The 17,446-nt window shown below is 37.9% G+C and overlaps 1 long non-coding RNA gene across 1 annotated transcript; it reads right to left on the reverse strand.

Annotated features, from left to right (window-relative positions):
* Positions 1 to 641: 641 nt before the first annotated feature.
* On the reverse strand, positions 642 to 14,471 carry LOC133094325 (uncharacterized). Its single transcript, XR_009701450.1, has 5 exons — positions 14,400 to 14,471; positions 13,197 to 13,272; positions 11,817 to 11,886; positions 10,304 to 10,418; positions 642 to 755 (listed from the first exon to the last, which is right to left on the reverse strand). It is a non-coding gene; the product is annotated as an uncharacterized LOC133094325 (long non-coding RNA).
* Positions 14,472 to 17,446: the final 2,975 nt, after the last annotated feature.

Here is a 17,446-nt window from a genome sequence, read left to right on the forward strand (position 1 = left end):
CTTTGACATCAAAAGAATGAAATTGAGCCACTGAGAAATGAGTAGATGAGGATTTGAATAGAACAAAATATTCCAAACCTATCAGAAAATGCTGGACCATCCCACTCTATTTTTCCTCATATCCAACATCCCCCAAACCGTATATTCTTCCCAACAACACAAAAATGGGGGGAAAGTCATTTAGAAGATGCTTAGACATTTAGCATCATACAGAGTATGAATATTAAAGCTTTAATTTATATCTAATTAAATCCCAGTGTTTTATGGGGAGGCAGCATAGCATAGCTGTTAAGACCTTGGTCTTAGATGCCCTCTGCTTCTCAGTATCTAGTGACCTTGAATAAAGTATTTTAATCTTTCTGAGGTAGTGGTGTATGATCGGGGACATACAATGGCAATATTTTGAGTAATTCTTTTGCTATATCATTCCATGGACTGCCTCGTACCAATTCAGAGAACTCAAGCTCCTGTTCTTCTGGAACCACTTCTAGTATCAAAATCTGTATCAGTCAGTGTTCAATTAGAGAAGAAGAACCCGTGGGAGATTATAGATGATAGATAAGCAGATAGGTAGATTATAGATGATAGATAGATAGATAGATAATTTATTACAGAAAATTGATTTACATCTGTGAGGGCTAAATCAGCAAGCCAGAAATCCATAGGCCAGGCCATCAGGGCAGAAGCATCATGAATAGAACGAAACTCCATGGGCACAAGCCAACGCTGTCGTCCAGGAGCAGAATTTCTTCTCTCTGAAAGGGAAACCTCAGTCAGTCCTGACTTTAAATCCTTTCAACTGATACAGTCGGGCCCACCCAGATTATCCACGTAATCTCCCTCACTCAAGGTCCAGCGATTGCAATGACTAATTACATACACAAAATACCTTCACAGCATTGGTGTTTGATTGAATCACTAGTCCAGTGTAGGAAGGACTAGTCTAGTGGACTCTAGTCAAGTTGACACATGAAAACATTATCACAAATGTTTAAAAAATCCAATACCTAGGTATAAACCTAAAAAAACACAAAATTTACAAGATCTCTGCATTGAAAACTACAGAATTACTAGAACTATGTTAAAAGATGTAAATGAATGGAAAGTTATACCACGTTCGTAAATTGAAAGGCTCAATATTGTAATGCTAACAGTACTCCCCAAATTTAGTGATAGGTGAATACAATCCTACTTAAATCTCTAGCAGATCCATATCTATATCTATCTATATCTATCTATATCTATCTATCTATCTATATATATATATATATATATATATATATATAAATTGACAAATGAATTTTGGCAAAAAGGCAAAAATCACAAAAACAATCCTGAACCACAACACAAAGCTGGATAATTTACATTCTAGATATCAAGACTTATTATAAAGATATATTAAGACAGTATAGATTGCCATAAATACCAAGAGAACAGAAACTAAAACATACATATGAGGTCACTTGATTTAGGACAAAGGGGCCACTCACTGCAATGCACTGGGGAAATGATAGAATTTTCTACAAATGGTTCTGGGTCAATTGGATAGCCACGGAAAAAAGTAAATCTTTATTCTTACCTCATATTATACACACACAAAAATCTGTCCCAGAGGGACTGTAGATCTAAACGTGAAAGGTAAAACAATAAAGCTTTTAGAAGAAAACACATGAGAATATCTTCATGACCTTGGAGTAGGACACAATAAGCACTAACTGTAAAAGTATGTATATTTTTACATTTGTATAGAGATATATATATATTAAAGAATTTCTATTCATCAAAGGGCACCATTAAGAACAGAAGAGAATGTAGAAATAGACCCACACCTATATAGTCAATTGATTTTGGCAAATATGCCAAGAGAATTCAATGGGAAAAGGAAAATATTTTCAACAAATGGTACTGAAATTATTGACTCACCATATGCAAAAAAAAATAAAACCAACTCCTACCTCACGCTTTATTTAAAAAAAAAAAAACAAAACCCTCAGGATGTATCATACACCAGGTGATAATGGTCTAGTTTCTGATCTGAATGCTGATTATAGGGTTGTGTATGCTTTGTGAAAATATTTCAAGCCATACACTACACTTCTGCGTGTATACTACACTTCTATAAAAAAATATTTTGTGTGTGTGTGGATAAATAGACAGATTGTATATACTTTACTTAAAGCCCTAACCTATGTGCTGTTATTATAAACTATCTCTAATCCACACCCTAATTCCACAAGGCTAGAAGAAATCTCCCCTACCTTTAACTTTAGTAGTATTTATTTGTGTTGTAGACATTTGGGCTGCTATAACAAAAATGCCACAGACTGCGTGGTTTATAAACAACAGAAATTTATTTCTCACTGTTCTGGAAGCTGGAAGTCCAAGATCAGGGTGCTCGCATGGTCGGGTTCAGGTGAAGACCCTCTTCTGAGTTGCAGGTTGCTGACTTCTTGCTGTGTCCTCACTTGGTGGGAGGGGTGAGGGAGCTCTCTGGGGCTTCCTTTACAAGGGCATTAATCCCATTCAGGAGGCTCCACCCTCTTGACCTAATCATCTCCCAAAGGCCCCACCTCCTGTACTATCGCTTAGGTATTAGGTTTTCAACATACGAATTTGGGGAGGAAAAAACAATCTCTAACAATTTGTGAGTCCTTTATGGTACATCCTACTTTCTTCCCTGCAGTAATGTTGCCAGGTACAGATTTTATTTCATCTACTAGACTATAAATACATCCATCAAAGAATCTAACAGTGTTTGGGCCACAGCAAGTACTCAGTAATTACATGTTGAGGGAGTGAATGAAACTTTGGTTTAGTTTTGAAACAAGCCTAAAACCTGTTTGGTTTTTTTTAAGCCATCATCATAGCATTGAAATATTTATGGTTAAATGAACTGCTGACAATGCACGGTGTGAATTAATTTCAGGCATAAATTCTACAAAAAAAATTTTTCATACATTGTACATATAAAGCAATATGACTTGTACAATCTTTTTAAACAATTGAATAGCAAATAGATTTCTTTCATTAAAATGTATATTTTAACATGAAGCCGTCCCTACTGGCGTGCAGGAGAGAGAGACATGATAGCCCAGCAGTTGCTACATTCACTAGGTACCTGGAATAGATGCCCATAGCACATCTAGTAAACTGTGATTATTTGTTTACCTTCTACTTGCCTCACTAGACTTGGGGTCCCTCGAGGACAGGGACCCAATCTTATCCATCTTTGTATGTCCCATACCAATTGCACATCTTTACTTTGGGGGTACACACAGTACTCACAAATTATATATAAACCCAGATTTTTGGTAGATAAATAAATAAACCTAACTGAATACTTTGAAATCAAAAAAGCTTCATTTTAAGCCTATCCTTGCTTTGAACTCACACACTGCCAGAAAAAGTGAGAAATTTCTTTTCCTTCTTTCCTCATTCCCTCCCTTTCTACTAACAACAACAACAACAATAATATTGCTTAGTAAATTATAGACAATTTCTATGTTTAATCATCTTCATATCAACATACTTTCTCTACTTGTCACACACTAGATTACACATGATCATATTCCATCACAAAAGTGACATCTCTTTTGCGAAAAATTTGTTTCTTTTGACTCTTCTGTGCCCTGGTATGTTTGAACATAAATACTCATGATCATCCAGGGTTAACAGGCCCCAGGTAAGTGTCATGCCCATTACTAACCCTGCCCTTTTGCTTATTAATCTCTCTAAATATTTCAGGATTGCAAATACACTTTCTTTCAAATGAACTCCAGTTGATTGATAGGGATATCTTGGGGTCCTGTATTGAGAAAGATTCTAAAGTTACCTTCGGTAGCAGCAATAAAATTAATAAAGGAGACTGGACAAGTGGTACACATACTACATATTTGCCACCCCTTTTCCATGGCCTTTAATTATTTAATCCCTAAGTGAAAATTGAAACAGTCACTCTTTTATTCATTAGTTCTTCCACTCATTCAAGATATACTTTTGAGCACTGACTATGCTGGGCTCCTAACAGCCAGTATGATTAGAGAATTAGCTAAGTGCTCTAGAACATTACCTCATAGGGCTTTATGAACAAGATATTCTTTTTATGGTTTGTACCATCATTTTAACAGTGCCGATTAATGATATTTCATAACACTTCTCTTTGTTTAAAAAAATGTATTGTGTTTTAAACATTATGATATCTCATTCACCTTATATACCATTCCTGTTAATTGCAAAGACATATTCCTATACCCATTTGACAAATAAGAAAGTGAGTCATAATAGAGCATAATGTAGCAAACCAGAGAGCTGAATCTGGGTTTCTCTAACCATAGAATGTTAGATAAGAAAAATGTGCTGATGATCATTCTAGTATTTCTACAATAATGTTTTGTTTTTGTGACTTCCCAAGAGAAGTCCCTTTCATGATCTTTTTTTGCTCATTCACTGCATGCTTAGACTTTGCTAAGTACGAAAAGGCCAGCATTCAAACACAGGCAGGGAATAAATTCAAATAAAATTGAGAAGCTGGCACCAGAATTGTAATTTTAATTTTCTTCTAGAAATGCAGAGCTTAAGTAGTTGTATTTTCTCCTTTCCTTCCCTTCCAGTTGAGTTTGCTTTTTGATATGTGTTCAACAAGCATACACACATGCTGATTACCCTTCATACCTGCTAAGTTGGAGAAAAGGAGTATGTGAGTGTGAGTGTGTGTGTGTGTGTGTGTGTGTGTTTGTGTGTCCAATAGGAAGTAAAGAGAGAAAGAAAACTTATACAGAAATCACACAAGAACATAGCTTGGTGCTGCTGTTCTCATTTGTTTCTCTTTTTTTCTCTTTTCTTTGTGGCATGGCAGCCACAGGACACTAGGAATGGCTAGAGAGAAATGTTTTTGGTTCCCTGTGACCCTCAGTCAGAAGGCATGTCACGTAGATGGACAAAACCCTAAGATTTGGGTCATTTATTTTGAAAATCTGGTACATTTTACCAGCTGAGCATTGATTACTGCTGCCTGAAACCAAATACATTTTCATTTTCTAGCTCTATTTTCCATGCAACTTCCCATGAAAAGAAATATCAGGCTCTCAGGAGTGATTATTTAGATAGGTAAAGGCTAGTCCCACATCCTTAAGACCAAATGACATCTCTAATCTAAATTAGACCAGTTTTGACTTGTGAATTGCAGGGTTCTGAATATTATTTTAGGTCCTCTCTTTAGATTCACTCCTTTCAATTAAATATCTTTCCTCCACGTTGAGAATTTTAAAATATTGCCCGAGTATTTCCTAGTAAAGCATTATCCCCTAAGTATTTCTTAAAGAATTGGTTAACTCTTGAAATTGTCCCTCTACCAAACATTTGTGAATTTAATTAATTCATTTTCTTGACTTCATAGGTGTGATATCACACATACAGATTATAATATACAGATCTACTTCCTGGCAGGGAGCACCTTGCGTTCAGCACAACCAGCTATTACACCACACACACATCATTCATTAGCACTAATGGGCATCATGTGCACGAGACCCCACTCATTAACTGGAAAATTAAACCCCCTTGTGTATAAATCAATCACACCCCCAGCTATAGAAAGGCACTTATTTTTATCTTTACATTTGCATTTCAGTGCTGTCGAATAAATGCAATTGGACTGTTCTATAATATCTTTCATTGTAGCAAAGATGTGGCTTTGCTGGGAACAAATTCCATATGCTGAACTCTGTCCATTTCAAGCCCAACAGAGTAGTGTTAGAACCATCATTATCCTTTACTCGGTCACTAATATTCCACGTCAAAAGACGCATGATCAAAGTGGAGGAATGTTTTGCAGGCTGATAGTAAGGCACATAGGTCCTACTAGCAGGGAAAACTTTTGGCTGAGTTTCAGGCAAAACGGCCTCTTGAACTCCAAATGTCACCCTTACCTGTTTCTGTCTGTCTGAAATGGTGCATAAACTATCATCAGTCTCTGTGTTCTGACTTCCTCAGCTGTAAAATGGGATGATAATAAGACTGAGCTCATTAGGCTGTTGGGGGGAGTAAATGAAATAACAGACATGAAGCATTTGTCACAAGACCTGCCAGAGCAGAACAGAAGCTAGAAAAAAAAAGCTGAGATGATCCACCAATTAACTGGAGCCACTTAAATCTTGATAATGAGGCCCTACTGTGTGTCAGTCACTTTAAGGGGTGCTTTTCTTACCTCATCCCAAGCAATCCTCACAATTCTGTTAGACAGTTACTATTCCCATTGTACACATAAAACAATGTTGCAGTTTATAGGAACCTGGTTCAGAGAGGTTCAGCAGTTCTCTCCAGGTTGCACAGATTCTGATGCAAGGATTCTGGGATTAAGGTCTATGCCCTTTCTCTGATCAAAAAAAAAAAAAAAAAAAGCTGAAGAACAAATGCAGGAGAACTTTTTGTTCTAGAAAAATACCAAAGCCCCATAAATGTTTTTTTCTCAGAGAATTTTTATAGATAATATTTAGTTTAATAAAACAGGAAAATGTTTTTAACAATATCATCAAGTATGGAGAGATTCAATGATAGAAACTAGAATATTAGGCATCTTTAGCAACGAATAAATGAGTTTCGGAGTAACTTTGTTACCTTGCAAGCCAACTCAGCTCAAACTTGTCCTGCTTCACACATGGGGGATAAAGATAACCAGTCAAATTTTCTATTTGTCAAAATTTCCTGGGCTTCCCTGGTGGCGCAGTGGTTGAGAATCTGCCTGCCAATGCAGGGCACACGGGTTCGAGCCCTGGTCTGGGAGGATCCCACGTGCCGCGGAGCAACTAGGCCCGTGAGCCACAACTACTGAGCCTGCGCGTCTGGAGCCTGTGCTCCGCAACAAGAGAGGCCGCGATAGTGAGAGGCCCGCGCACCGCGATGAAGAGTGGCCCCCGCTTGCCACAACTAGAGACAGCCCTCGCACAGAAACAAAGACCCAACACAGCCAAAAATAAAAAATAAATAAATAAGTAAATTTAAAAAATTTCCTGGTAAAACTGCCAGAATGCCTTAGTTTAAAAAAGAGAAAGAAAAGGGTTGGTTTGGGATACAACCCACAAAAGAACACGGATGCTTTTATCCGCATTTATACAGAGATTTTTTAAATGTTTACTTGTAATATGATTAGTGTTTGAAAAGATTTATCTAGTATAAAAATAGTTTTAAAGTTGTAAAAAATGTTTTAAATAAATAAGAGGCTCTGAGAACCATCTAGCACTTACAACATTGTTAAGTACTGATTGAAGTGTCATTTTAGTAAAGCTTCTAACATTTCTTGCATAAACTAGTGTCCTTATATGTCTAGATAAACAGTTTCTCCATTGCAAACAGTATGTAGTCTTGGCTCTTAACAAAGATGGATACCTCGAACAAGGGATTAGTATTAGCATTTCTTCACCAAATGGTGAAAATTCATTATGACCTTTTCCTCTAATATATCGTTGTATAATCTATATTATATTTAGACCCAAGAAACTAGTATGAGAATTTCCATGGGGAGAAAGGTGGCATTTTATTGTAAGTCAGAGAGATTTTTCCATACAGGCACTGCTACCCTTCCTGTATGTATAAATTAATAGAAGATTTTTTTTAACTTAGTTTTAAATATATATATATATATATATATAACATATATAAATATATAAAACACATAGAGGACATTAATACTATTTTGTGTTTTTTCTCAAACTCAATGCAGTCCTGTTCTTTGATTTGTGTGTTTTTGTATCTATCACCACTCAGAGTACCTAAGATTCTAAAATGTTGGATTCTGAGACATAACCATTAGGATAGTTGTTACATATTTAATTTCATGCTCCACTCAGCATAAAGCAGTTGTGGGACTACAGACCAAAGCAAATTAAGTGGCTTCTTAGATAATTTCCTGCTTAATTGAAAGCAGGTAGCTTTTTAAAAGTAATAATTGGCTTTGTTTCAAATGATTGTAAAGTTCTTTCTTTTTTTTTTTTTTCATACATGGTTATAGGGTAACATTCTACTTAGTCCAAGCACAATGGGTTGGAAGTCTCCCACTAAGTCTAAGGGACAAAAATGTGACCTAGTTCTGGTGACAAATGAATGGAACACTCCATGGAGGTGTGTGGATAAGGAGCAAGGTGGAGGAAAAAAGAAAATACACACATATACACATATATGAACACATAGATATATCTTTTTTTCATTAACATGTACAATAAATTAGATTTCCTTTCTATCACTCTGCTTTACTCTTAGCATTGGTTTAATGTTAGCAAGTGGTCAGTTATGAGATTGGTAGCCCCAGTTCATATCTAACAGACAGGGCTTCCTCATTACAGTATAAAACTAACCTTCAGCTGTGATATACTCTATACGACTATAGGAGATGCAGTCCTAGAGTGAGTGAATGAGAGCATACTAATAAGGAAGACATAAAGGAATTAGGTTTGATATAAATGCCTCTATAATAAGTAGACTATGGAGTTCCGTTTTGCCAGGAGTCAGTATTCAGAACTTTTCAAATAAATTAGATCTGCTAAAAACCTTTTAAATTACAAAAAAGAGGGAATGCTTTCTTGTTGCTTAGATTTAAGAGAAAAACAGAGAGTCAGAGAGAAAGAGAGACAGAATGAGGCAGAGAGAGAGGAACAGGTGTTCTTCAGAACCAAACATTTTAAAACACTACAAGGGAAATACACATACTGAATTTTTACATTCAATTGCCAAGACGATTCATGCAACTGATAATGGTGTACATCAGCACCCTAGAGCCATGGGATAAGTGCTAGAGGTGCATTTTTGGTATTTACTAAAATTCTAACTTGTCCGAGTCTCTCTCTTTTTTTTTTTTCTTAATTGAAGTTACAGTGGATTTACAGTATTGTGTTAGTTTCAGGTGTGCAGCAGAGTGATAGTGATGCATTTTTGTTTTGTTTTGTTTTTTGACAGATTATATTCCATTATAGGCTATTACAAGATATTGGGTATAATTCCCTGTGTTATACAATAAATCCTTGCTGTATAAGGATAATAATAAGAGGATATGAAGTTCTAGAAAGAATATGAAACTGAAAATTCAAATACTGACAATAACTGCTCTAGACACTAAGGATGGTGCTAAGAGAACTCCATCAGGTACCTCATAAGGTATAAAGATAGTCCTAGAGAATATTAGTTTTGAAACTGGTTAGGTTCTCAGTTTCTTCTCATATTTTGGCATATTTGACATATTTTGGCATTCTTCCAACATTACTCTCCTCAGTACTCAATACAATTTTTCAGAGATTCCTAAAGGAAAAATCAATAGCTGGTTGTTGCTTGAAAAGATGATGCCTGAGTTTCTGGCTTGAGTATCTGAATTAATGGAGATGCTGTTTAATGAGATAGAGAACACAGATGAGAGGGAGAATTTAGGCATGTTGAAATTGAACAGCCAGTGACACATCTAATTGGAGATATCCAGTGATAATTAGAGACCCAATCCATGAATCTGGATTTAAGAGAGAGATTTGAGCTAAAGACATACATTTGGAATCTTTTAGCTTTTTCAAACTACTTCGAATTGGACAACATTATCCAGGGTCAGTACATAATGGAAGAAGAGGGCAGAACCTCACATCACACGAAAATTTAAGGACTAGGTAGAAAGAAAGAAGGAAAGAAAGAAAGAAAGAGAGAGAGAGGGAGGGAGGGAGGAAGGGAGGAAGGAAGAAAGGAAGGAAGGAAGGAGGGAGGGGAAGGTGGGAGGAAGAAAAGAAAGAAAGGAAGAAACTCTCAAAAGAAAATGAGAAAGTAAAGAGAAGTAGGAAGAGTTTTACTTAATGAAATTTCCAGGCCCTTAACCTCTAACTTTCTTCCAGCCTTTCACTTACTGTTTGTGCTCTACTGCCTTCCCTATTCAATCACATTACAATCACTTTTACCTCTCCTTTGCACTGTCAATAGTCTTTCTTATTGACTTAAACCACTACCCTACCATACTTTCTGCCTTGGATCAATTTTTTAAAATCCACATTTTTATAATATATTTACAATGATATCTTCCTTATAACTACCTTTCTGGCTGTTACTGAGCCAAAGATTAAGAGACTTGCAGGGTAAGCCCTCTGGCTCAAACACCCAGCCCAAGTATTTAGCTTGCATAATCACTGTATAAGTGCTATATTGAGTATGACAATGGGAAGAAATACTAATATTTAAACATATATCATTTGTTAGTCTTGCTCTGTGGTACATCTTTTACATATATTTACTCTTAAAAACCATGAATTAATTTTACTGGCCTTTAAAAAGCTAAGAACCTTACCCCAAATCTCATTAAAATACAGATATTCTGCTTCCAGAAGTCTTGTCCATGCCACCAGGCTCAGCTGCCTTCCAAAGTATAAGAAGGTATTATTCCCTCCTTCAAAGTATTTTCTCTGTTGGGAAAGATGAAAATCCACTTATACTAAAATAATTTGAAAATGGTACAAACCTAACAGAAATAGAAACTGAGACCCCTTCATAATCTACAATGTAAAACAAAGAGGTATAGCTCAATGGTTCTCAACTCTGGCTGTACTTTTTTAGAATCACCAATGGTGGTTTTAGAAAACATTGGGTCTTTCCAGAAAGATGCACCAGCAGTACTTTCCCCTATTCTTTCTCCTAAGTACAACTAAAAACACATTATGTGAAAAATAAGCATAAAAAGACTGAAGATAAGGTGAAAAGAAATAGGCAAACCAGTAGGGAAACTACAAAATGCTAAGGAAAGGAATCAAAGTCTAAATAAATGGAGAGACATACTGTGTTCCTAGATTGGGAGACCCCACATAGTAAAGATGTCAATTCTTCCCCAATTGATATACAGTTTAACACAATTCCTATCAAAACCCCAGCAAGGTTTATTCCAAAATGTGTATGGAAAGGGAATGGAACTAGAATAGCTTTTAAAAAACGTACAAAGCGAATGATACCGGAGGAATCAGTCTACCCAATTTCAAGGCTTATTACATAGCCACAGTTGTCAAGACAGTGTGGTGTATATGGAAAGATGGATAAATAGATCAATAGAACAAAACAGAGAAGCCAGAAATAGACCCCCACGAATACTACCAACTGATTTTTCCAAAGGTGCAAAAGCAAGTTAATGGAGAAAGGATAGTCTTTTTCAACAAATTGGATATTCACAGGCAAAAAATGCACCTTGATTTAAATGTCACACCTTATATAATAATTAACTTAAAATGGATTATAGACTTGAATGTAAAATGTGAAACTGTAAAACTTTTAAAGGAAAACATAGGAGCAAATCTTCAAGATCTAGGACTTGGTGGAAATTTCTTAGACACGACACCAAAAGCACGACACATTTTAAAAAATCAAAATATTGGACTTCCTCAAAATTAAAAACTTTGCTCTGCAAAAGAGTCTTTTAAGAGTATAAAACGACTGGGACAAACTACTTGCAAATTGCATGTCTGATAAAGGACTCATATCTAGAACTTATGAACAACTCTCAAAACTCAACAGAAACAAAACAATCTAATAAGAAAATGGGCAAAAAACATGAAGAGAAATTTCACTGAAAAGAATATGTGGATGGCAAATAAAGACATAAAAAGATGTTCAACATCACTAGTCATTAGGAAAATGCAAATTAATAACATCATGGTGAGATATCACTGGACACATATCAGAACAGTTAAAATAAAAAATGCTGGCAAGGATGGGAGAAACTGCCTCTCTCATGCATTACCGTTGGGACAGTAAAATAGTACCGCATTTCTGGAAAATAGTTTGGTAGTTTCTTAAAAAACTAAACATATACTTACCATATGAGCCAGCAATCACACTCCTGGGCATTTATCCCAGAGAAATGAAAACTCATATCCACAGAAAAACCTATACATGAATGTTCATAGCAGCTTTATTTAGAACAGCCCCCAAGAAACGAAACAACCACAATGTCCTACAATAGGTGAATAATTAAACTGTGGTACATCCATATGATGAAAAACATCACAGTAACAGAAAGGAATAAACTATTGTTACATGCAACAACTTGTAGGGATCTCAAGGGCATTACGCTGAATGAAAAAAGCCAATCTCAGAAGGTCACAAGCTTGTATGAATCAATTTATATAACATTCTCAAAAGGACAAAATAATAGAGATGGAGAACAGACAAATGGTTGCCAAGGGTTAGGGATGGTGTGTGTGTATGGCAGGAGACTAAAAAGGGATAACACCAGGAAGATCTTTGGTGTGTTGGAATAGTTCCATGTCTTGATTGTGCTAGTGGTTATAAGAATCTGCAAGCGATGAGAAGACATAGAATTACAGGAACACTTTATACCAATGTCAATTTCCTGATTTTATAACTGTTCTATAGTTATGTAAAATGTAAACAATGGTGGAAACAAAGTAAAGGATATATGGAACCTCTTTGTACTATCTTTGCAAATTCCTGTGAATCTATAATTCGAAATTAAGTTTAAAAAAAAAAAATAGATGTCCAGGCCATACCGCAGACCAAGTAAACAAAAATCTCTAGGTAAGGAACCTAGCCAACTGTACTTTTTAAAAGTTCATGGGGTAATTCTAAAGTATGGCTAAGGTTTGGAACCACTGGCAGCTAATGCTATTACTGAAACTACAGGGACTGAAACACCTGTGATTAAGTCTAGTTGAAGATAGGAAGAAAATAAATATGCAAATCTATTTTAGGTCTCTTGAGGGTCTCCCCCCACAATGTTGAAACCTGGCATTTAAGAGAATCCAAATAATGTGGATGGGATAATCAGTCATCTATTATGTTATAGACCATTTTATACAAAAATGCCAACCCCAATAGACTGTTCTTTGGATTCTAAAGCATTTGGTATCGATGTTACAATTTTCAAACGCTAAGGAGCAATTACAATCACATTTAAATATGCAGCAATTTTAGAAAATTAATGTTTCACTAAGTCCTCATTTTTGATGGGTAACAAAATGAGTTCGAGGGTTTAAAAAAAATAATTTAACAAACTGCTGACTGCTACCAGCAGTTTCCTGGGAAACATGTGTAAAGTAAATATTCCAATCTTGAACGTGAATTCTCATATATTAGTTATTTTTACTAACGATCATCAACTACTACCTAGTAGTCTCAGAACTGTGCCTAGTGTGGTTAGTAATCATTCCTTAGCACCATCATGAAAAGATACTCACTGTGTATCTATTCAATTGGGTCAGGAGATTGAAAGTTTAGGAAAGAGTCCTTCTCTGCCTTCGAAGGGTTTAAAATCTGTTTGAAGACAGAACCAAATATATAAACAATAAATAAAGCAAAGAAGGATATGCTGAAATCTGGACTCATAAAGGGGCCAAAGTGCTTGTTTTTACTGGAGGTATTTTTGCAAGAGCTAGAAAGGGAATTTGCATCCTCTGGGCTCAAGAATCCCGCAGATGAGCAGCTTCGGCAATGCAAATTTATGCTATCCGTGGGAGGGTTTCGCTTAGTTCTCAGTTGTGGACTTACTTCCAAAAATGCAGCTGTTCTGAAGCAAGAGGTTTGTCAAAAAAAAAGTGAAATAAAGCATAAGGTATTATTACCTCCCATCCAACCCTGGTCAATAGCTAAGTCTACTTCCCTCCCTTCCGCCCTCCCACACCCACCTCCGCCACCTTCTGGGCTTAAAGATTTTTGTATTGCGGGGGGGTGGGTGAGGGTGGAAGTGGGTTGCATACTGAACTATTTGCCTTACTTCGAAAACCACCGGCCTCTTCCATCTCTCTCCTCCTTTCTCTCTCTCCCTCCCTCTCTCCTTTTCTCCTAACCTCGCTCCCTCCGAATACGACCCTCACGCACCCTCCATTCTAATTTACAGCACTACAACTTCCCAGATCTGTTTTCTCTTCTGGAAGGATTTATCCTTTTGGAAGCGTTCAGTTCCTAACTGTCGTGAAGTCTGATTTAAAAGCAAAATAAGAACCACTACGTTTTAAGAGGGGATAGTGCAAATTCTTATAAGAAAGTTGTTTTGTGATTGTGGGAGATCATCAACACCTACTCCGGCATTCTTCTCTAAGACAGCTGAGGTTTACCATTTTCGCTATTCCGACAATAAATTTTTCCTCCTTTTGCTCTACGCCTTTTTGGCAGGAGCCTTGACTCTGCAGGTGTTAGCGCTGCAAGGGCTGAACCCAACCGCCAATAGGGCTGCCGAGCCTAGCATGGGATGCTGCCCAGCAAAACACAGAGCCCAGGGAGACCGCGACCGAGAAGGGAGGCTGCAAGCACGCTTCAGAAGAGATTGGGACTAGAGCCCTAGAAAACTAAAGAGAGTGCATTTCCCGGCAGGGGGAACCCGCAGGAGCCTGGAAAAAGAGAAAGAGAGAGACAGAGAGAGAAAAAGAATGAAAGAAACCCACCCCCACGCTCTTGGCCTCAGCGCGAGCGAGAGAGCGCGCGGGCTGCCGGGGCTGCTCCAGCTGGAAGTCATTGCGCCGGGTGGCGTCGGCGTTGTCACGGCGACCGCCCGGCCGGCGCCAGCAGAGGGGGGAGGCGGGCTCGGTGAATGGGTGACGTCACGCGGCCGGCGCCAGGGAGTCTGGGCGGCCGAGCCAATGAATCAGCTGTCGGGGGAGAGAGCGCGGCGCGCGGGAGGAGGGTGCTGGAATGCGCCGGGAGCCGCGCTGCCAGGGCGGAGGGAGGTGCTCCGCTCCGCCCCGCCCCGCCCCGCCGGTCCCGGAGCGGCTGGCGCGTTCCTGGCGAAGCTGGGTTGGCGCTCCCTGCTCCTCGCGCTGGGGCTGCCGCTCGGGCCCCTAACTTTGTGCCAGTTCCTCCACCAGCGCGCGCTCTGCAGGGAGGCCCGGGAGCTGGGCCTGGTACGGTTAGAGAGGACTTGTTTTCCACCTATTGTGACTATGCCATTTACTCATTAAAAAAGGGAAAACAAAATAAAACTTGTCCTGGTAAAGTGGACTTTGAAAGTGTTGAATTGCTTCACTGCGGCCTTACTGTGTGCTCTGCATTGTGCTGGAATCACCAAAAAAAAAAAAAAAAAAGGAATCCGAGGGCTCAGAAGAGTTTAAGATTGTACAGGGAAGAATGAAATGTAACTCATGATTCAGGCTTGGAGCCGACTGCGTTTTCTTCCATCATTCCATTGTGCTGTACTATAGTGTCTAAAAGGGTCTAGAAGGTGAAGGCTCCAATTTTTCAGTGCTTTTATGTTTTGTTTTTCCTCTGCCCTGTCTTGCTGTCCATTAGACAGTGACTTCCAGAGAGCCAAGTACTGGGTCATGGTTATTTCAGTAGCCCCAGCGTTTAGCACTCTGTCAGACAGGGTAAGCAATCTAAATTGTGATGGATAATCTACAATGCAAGAGCAAATAATCTTTGAGTAAAGGCTTGAGTCAAATAAATACCCCTGAATTCCTAAACATCTATTTTGGGTGCTTACTTGTTGGCTTTTGGTGGTGTCAAGAGTGGTGATGCATTCACTGTTACTGGAAAACTAAAGAGTATGGCCTGAATGTTAGAGAAGATGTTCAATCTGCTGCAGTCATTCCCCTCTCTGGGTTTCTTCATCTGTAAAAGGAGTAGACGTGGTGAGATGTTCTCTTAAGACCCCTGAAGTTCTATAAGCCCATCATTGTATTTATCAACCATTAAAACTAAATTTTGAGTTTACTATTCCTATTCCATCGTGGTAAACACGATGATCATTCATTCAACGAACAGTTCAGGGTGCCTTCTATGTGAGTACTAAAAGTTTTAGTTGAATTTTTTTTAAGTTAGAAGATAGGATCTCTGACCTGAAAATCTTTAAAGATATGCAAGTAAGAAATAAACTAGAAACCAAAGGAAGATGCTAATAAGCTGTTACAGACCAGTGCATCTCAAAGTTTGATGTGCATTCAAGTCACCTGGCATCTGGTTGAAATGCAGACTCAGGTGCAGGTTGCAATTCCGGATGTATTACAGGCATCCAAGTGTTGCTGGCCCATGCACCACAATTTGAGTAAAGAGGGTCTACACTACAAAGTACTAATCACATCTTAAAGTAAGTATATGATGGGTGTAAGGTGGTGTTATTTCCTGAAAGCCTCTGGAGGAGGTGAGTTTGAGCCAAGTGTCTGAGGATGTGACAGGCTGAGGGGAATGAAAACACTTTCAGGAGAAGAAACAGCATGAATAACGACAGACACTAGAGGGAAAGGAGCAAGAAATAAGTAGGGCAGTGGAGAGGGTTTTGTTTGACTTCAATTAAATATTTTGGAGAGCTACAAAAGATGAGATTGGATATTTGCTGGTGGGGGATGGGTAGTATGATAATGAAATAGGGAATTTACAATTTTAGAGCTGAAAAGAACCTTAGGCATTATTAGCCCCAACTAATTTGCTACAGATGAGGAAACTGAGCAGCAAAATGATTGCATTAGGTAATGGCAGAGCTCAGAGTGGAAGCCAACCTGAAAATTGTAGATTGCATACATTCTGTAGATAGCAGAGTTCTTGATATAAGGAAAACCATTTGTTACTGTTGTGCAAAGTGGAAATATGAAGTAAGAATGAAAGCAAGAGAGACAGACCTATAGGAAATAATTTAATAGTCCAAGCATGGAGTTTCAGATAAGGTCTGGGAGATGAGGAAATAAAGGGAAAGATTTAATCTGAAAAATTTTGGTTTTATGTAAGTTACAATGCCTGAAACCAGCTGATTAAGTCATCTTTTTTCCTGTAAGAGAATTCCCTCCGAACTTCTCATATTCCAATCCAATGTTTTTCAAACCTGACTCCACATAGGCATCACCCCAGGAACTTAAAAAAAAAAAAAAAAAAAGGAATGCCTGGGCTCCACCCCGCATGAATTTAATCAGACTCTCTGGGAGTAGAGTCCTGGCATCAGAAGTTTTAAAAGCTCCCCAGGTGATTATAATGCGCAGCCAGTGTTGAGAATCACTAATCCTAATATATAATCACCAGCTCATTTCAGAGACTTCATTTCTGCTCCTGAACATTTCCCCTAGTGCTAACTATTATACGGTAGTTACAATATCATTTTTAATACTTGGTGGATTTTGATGGTTTATAGCACATTCTCTATGCTCAATGTCTTCTATCCCTCATTACTGTCATGGCTTAGTTGTGAACATATCCTGATATCTCTCATTGGCAAGAAAAGGAAAAGTGATTTGGCACATTATTGGATGGAAATGATAAACCCGGTCTATGAAGCTATATGGTACCGTAGTGTGGCAGTGTGTTGCCTTACAGTTATTTTATCTTAGCTTTAACAATCTACATTAATAGCCTCTTTAGGATTACAGCTGATGAAAGAGGTAAGTACGTAAAATACCTACTTGGACCCTTGGAACTTTTATTTTCAGTCTTCTCTCAAAAAAGTTTTAGTTTTTGCTGAAAAAATAATCCAGAAAGTGAAAAGTCCTTGTGGCTTTTTCTTTGGTGACTA

The sequence above is a fragment of the Eubalaena glacialis genome, chromosome 7, assembly GCF_028564815.1.
Source record: "Eubalaena glacialis isolate mEubGla1 chromosome 7, mEubGla1.1.hap2.+ XY, whole genome shotgun sequence".
Taxonomy (NCBI): Eukaryota; Metazoa; Chordata; class Mammalia; order Artiodactyla; family Balaenidae; genus Eubalaena; species Eubalaena glacialis.